A 6,000-nucleotide genomic window follows, 5' to 3' on the forward strand; every position below is an offset into this window, starting at 1 on the left:
ACAAATGTTTTTTACTCCAGAATAAGGCTCATTTAAGCAGTTTTAAGCATGTTTAAAAGTGTTTGTGTGACATTATAGCAGTGGTTAAACACAGTTAAACTTTGTAACATATAACCTGTGCACGCAAACATGGCCACTTCCGCTAACTACTCAGGATATGTACATGTCAGTGAAGTAACATCTCACTATGTGCTGACATAACATTACGTTCTCTGTTGACTGTACTCTCCAGCACACATGGGTTTATATGGATGTTTCGAATGTTTATTATACAGCTGATTACTACCTATATATGGATGTTGTGGTTAAGGTATACTTTTGAACATGATAAACATCCCTACCTTTCTCCGGATTGGAACCTCGAATGCACAGATACTATTCAGATGCTGTGACCATTACACTATTGACATTAATGTTACTTCTGCCTATTTCCTATTTAGATGATTTCTATGTGTAAGCTAGGCTAAGCAAAGGGCAGAGGCCCCCAAACTCACCGAGCTTCACGTACTCTTGAAATAACAACATATAACAAATGTACTGTGAGACAATACATTACATTCCTAAAAACATTAGGCATAGCCCCTCACTAACACACTTCAAGGGAAACCTTGTTGTGTGAATGGATAACAGAATATACACCCCTGGGATCATGTGTACAAGAACCATACAGCTAGAGGGTGGGGGACCCTGTCCAGTTTGATAGCTGTGAGACCTGCTGGGGGAATTGAATGGTGTTGAATTGTCACATTAACATGCCCTCATTAGATCACTAAGTGCCCCTATCACTCTCTGCAACCCCAGTCTTCAACAGCTTCCAACAATTCTGCCTGGAATTGCTTCATTGGCTATGCTTGACAGAGGCTCAGTTACTTCATCAATGGTGCGGAGAAAGCCAACACATTGTAGCTATGCTTCTAATTGCTCTTCTGCAGATAGGTAGTAGGCTATTTGTGAACCTCTAAAGTGCAGGCTATCACAGCCATAATATGTGAATAAACAGGGCTTTAGATCACAATATACAGTGAGAAATCACAATGTAGTCAGGAAACAGTTAAGTACAGCAAGAACATACAGAACACTGATACTTAGTCTCTCCAAAAGCCTATCTTGGAAGCTAGAAGACTTGTATAAGTTTAAGGCTTTCTATTGCTTACCAGTAGGTTACCTACAGAAGAGATGAAAAACAAGCACAGATGGGGAACATGCATGCAACAATACCATACTGGCCTATGTGTCAGCCTGAGGCTTTGGAATACTGGCCAAGGCTATTGTGTTGCCTTATTTAGGACAGTCTCAAAGGTGAATACCAGCTCTGTAAATGGCACAATAGCAGATTCAATGAGGGTTATGCTACTCAACACAATGGGTTGTGATCACAATATACATGCACTCACAGCACTCCTCAGGATGGACAACATCAACATCTGTGCAGTAACTGAGATCTGACTTAAGGCACCTGAGAGCACACCAGCACTACCAGACTACAACCCATACCACACTTTTCAGCCACAGAACATGGACTGACACAGACATGGAGGGGCTGTATCCATATTCTTCAGGGATACCTACACCTCCTGGTTAGTGGGGCAGCATGATACCTCTGATATCATCCATGTGCAGTTAACATCAGCCACAACTGCCATGTAAACTGTGGCCTGCCACGGATCACCATCCATGACCCAGGACCACCACTCCATCTACCTGGAGACAGTGGAGAACATGATTCATTAACTTTCTCTTTGAGGAGGAGAGCCAATGGTGAGATCCCTGGGGTGCATCTACTGTTCCTCATCTACTCTTCAAGGTTTCTCTTGCAGAGTGTTAGTGAGGGGCTCTGTATAATGTAGTTAGGGATGTTGTTCCAAAGTATGGGGAGTGTCTGTGACAGGAATCTGTCAATCCAGCATCTTCCAGGTATTGTTGTGGCAAGGTACAGCTCACTGCAGTGTGTGGCTCACTGTGACATGGATTCCCATAGGTGGAGCAGATTCATTAAGCCTGAGTTTGACATGGCTATGTTGGCCAGCGGAGATCATCTCTGGGTAAACAAGATGCTATTGAGTAAAGCAGGATTTTATTCAGTCTGAATGCATAGGCCATATGTTTTAGGCCAGTAATCCCCTTGGCGAGATACATTCGTGAACCTCCCAGCTGTTGGAAGTGTCTTCTGAGGTACATCCCAAATGGGTTATTATACCCTATGATGGGATTGATGAGTGATAAGTAAAGGGGCACTATAACCCCAGTATATCTAGATGGGACTCCTTTAGTAATCAGATGGCCTACATAGAAGGATGTTCTATCCACTATAGAGATATAAATGTCAAATGGGAGATCGCTATCTACCTTAGTCCCCAGATACCCCATTACCTCGTCTGTATTAAAGTGGCTGCCACTTATGTGTTAATATGTGGGTGCTTAATATTCCACAACGGAATGACCATGCAGTCAGTGGCACTTGGCTGGAGGCTGTGATGTTGACACCATGTGACGGTCTCTGTGAGGCCCCTTGAGGGATGTCTGTGTCAGCTGGGCTATCAATCATGGCTCCTAGTTCGCAGTCATTGCCAAACATGGTCTGCCATAGTCCACCTGTGTTTGCCTGTACCTCTGAGAAGTATATGCCAAACTGTAGGGCTCCCATGACTGAGTCCTGTGGGACACCAGTTGTGACTGGTCAAGAGTTGGACCTGGAGACCGCTAGTCATGCCATGTGGGTTCTGTGTGTTAGCCCGTTGGCAACCCAACCTGTGATGTATGGGTGTATGTACAGGCTGGTGTGTTTATCAATAATACCTGAGTGGGGCATGGTGTCAAAAGCCTTGGTGAGGTCCACGTAGTATGTGTGAACCACCTCCCATCATCTAATGTCTTGGTGATTGTATGTAAGACGTCAAACAGGTTCAGCTGGCATGAACTGCACTCAACCAAGCTGACCTGGGTTTGGTCACATGTTTGGAGGTTACTAATGTCTTTGTTAATGAGTGCCATGAGGATGCGATCAATGCCATTGCAGACCAGGCTAGTCAGGCTTATGGGGTGGTAGTTACCATGGTCAGTTGTGATTCTGCCTTGATGGAGTGGAACAATCATTGCCATGTGCCATTGTATGGGCATGTAGCCTGTGGAGAGGCTGAGGTTGGAAAGATTAATTAGGTGGGGGGTCAGGTTGTCCTGTACAATTTGCAAGATGCAGTCTGGGACAACATCTGCCTCCATTGACATTGTGTTCTGCTGTTAGAGAGGGCCATTTCTACCTGTGTGTTTCTGATGTGTGGGATACTGTACCTTTCGGGTAGTGTTGTGGGCTCTTTAGGGTGTGAAGTATGCACTGAATGTATCTGCAAGGATGTTGGCGACATCAGTAGGGTCATCATATTTTGTGCTATATTTCACTGGCACAGTGCAAATCTGTGTGTCACCACTTAGATCCCTGACATAGCCAAAGAAGTCTTTGTGTTTATCTTTCGAATCCTTGCATATTCTCCTGCTGATGTTAGCGTTGGATGATGTCATGAGGGACCTACGTATCATACTAATAGTGGTCACGGATGTCTGCCCTTTGTGGGATTTGCTGTTTGTCTGTAACACTGTCCTATGTCTGTAGTACAGCCTGTTTATTGCAGAGGTCCACCAGACTGGTGTCCTTGTCTAGGAGGAGTGAGTCTTGGTTTACCAGTGATGGCACGATCCATACATCCGTGTAGGTGCTTATAGACTGCATTTGTAAATCTGTCTGTATCTTGAGCAGTATTTCCCCTTAGCGTGGGAGCTGTGAAACCCCCCTGATCCCTGTCACTAGTAGTGTCAATTTAGCTGTAGGAAAGGTATACACTGTGATATCAGTGGGTGGGGGAGATGCTTGAGTGTGGAAACAGTGAATAGTTCTTGGTCAAATCTAACCAGTGACTGGTTAACCTCTGCTGTGGTGCACCTATTGCCCATGTTAGTGATGACCACTTCTAGTATGTTTCCACCCCTAGTTAGAGAGGTTACCACCTGATGCAGGGCATATGAGTTGATAAATTCCAGGAAGCGCTGGGCCTGGAAGTGAGCACTGGAGTAAGTTTCCAAGGTGGGATGGTATGGTAGTTTTAAATTTGGAATGAAGGTTAGTATTTTGGTGCCAAAATGTTTTTAAATATCAACAGTTGTATGTTAAAGTGTTTTGATGAAGTCCACTATTTTGTGGATGAAAGCGCTAAATGAGGATGTGTAGCATTATTTTTATTCAATAAATTCAGATTTTTTACTACCTTGGTCCGAGCTTTGGCTTTACTATAGGAACATGTACATTTTGCCTTCCTGCTCCAGCAGTTTTGGGTGTTTCTTACATTAAAGGTATGGTAATTGACATTGACCAATGCCAGGGTGTGCGTTAGGACTGTCATGTTCTCCACTGTCTCCAGGTAGGTGGAGTGGTAGTCCTGGGTCATGGAGGGTAATCTGTAGCAGGCCACAGTTTACATTGCAGTTGTGGCTGATGCCAGCTGCACATGGATGATCTCAGAGGTATCATGCTGCCCCACTAACCTGGAGGTGTAGGTATCCCTGATGAATATGGATACACCCCTCCGTGTCTGTGTCAGTCCATGTTCTGTGGCTGAAATGTGTGGCATGGGTTGCAGTCTGGTACTGCTGGTGTGCTCTCAGGAGTCTTCAGACAGATCTCAGTTACTGCACAGATGTTGATGTTGTCCAGCCTGAGGAGTGCTGTGAGTGCACTCATGATGTGATCACAACCCCTGGTGTTGAGTAGCATAACCCTCATTGATTCTGCTATTGTGCTGTTTACGGAGTTGGTATTCACCTTCAAGACTCTCCTAAATAAGGCACCATCGGGGCACCAATAGCCTTTGCCAGTATTCTAAAACCTAAGGCTGACACATAGGCCAGTCTGGTATGGTTGCATGCATGTTCCCCATCTGTGCTTGTTTTTCATCTCTCCTGTAGGTAACCTACTGATAAGCAATAGAAAGCCTTAAACTTATACAAGTCTTCTAGCTTCCAAGATAGGCTTCTGAAGTGACTAAGTATCAGTGGTCTGTATGTTCTTGCTGTACTTAACTGTTTCCTGACTACATGGTGATTTCTCACTGTATATTGTGATCTGTAGGTTTGTTTATTCACATATTATGGTTGTGATGGCCTGTACTTTAGATGTTCACAGATAGCCTACTACCTATCTGCACAGGGGCAATTAGATGCATAGCTACAGTGTGTTGGCTTTTGCCACATCACTGATGAAGTAACTGAGCCTCTGTCAAGCATAGTCAATGAAGCAATTCCAGGCAGAGTTGCTGGAAGCTGTTGAAGACTGGGGTTGTGGAGGGTGATAGGGGCACTTAGTGATCTAAATAGGGCATGATAATGTGACAATTCAACACCATTCAATTTCCCCAACAGGTCTCGCAGCTCTCAAACTGAACAGGTTCCCCCACCGCCTGGCTGTATGGTTCTGGGACACATGATCCCAGGGGTGTATATTCTGTTACCCATTCACACAACAAGGTTTCCCTTGAAGTGTGTCACTGAGGGGCTATGCCTAATGTAGTTAGGAATGTAATGTATTGTCTCACAGTACATTTGTTATATGCTGTTATTTCAAGAGTAAGTGAAGCTCAGTGGGTTTGGGGGCCTCTGCCCTTTGCTTAGCCTTGCTTACACATAGAAATCTTCTAAATAGGAAACAGGCAGAAGCAACGTTAATGTCAACAGTGTAATGGTTACAGCATTTGCATAGTATCTGTGCATTCGAGGTCCCAGTCCCGATAAAGGCAGGAATGTTTATCATGTTCAAAAGTATACCTTAACCACAGATTGCATATATAGGTAGTAATCGTCTGTATAATAAACATTCGAAACACCCATATAAACCCATGTGTGCTGTAGAGTACAGTCAACAGAGAATGTAATGTTATATAAGCACATAGTGAGATGTTACTTCACTGACATGTATATATCCTGAGTAGTTAGCGGATGTGGCCATGTTTGCGTGCA

The sequence above is a fragment of the Protopterus annectens genome, chromosome 5.part1, assembly GCF_019279795.1.
Source record: "Protopterus annectens isolate FY-2018-M chromosome 5.part1, PAN1.0, whole genome shotgun sequence".
NCBI lineage: Eukaryota > Metazoa > Chordata > Ceratodontiformes > Protopteridae > Protopterus > Protopterus annectens.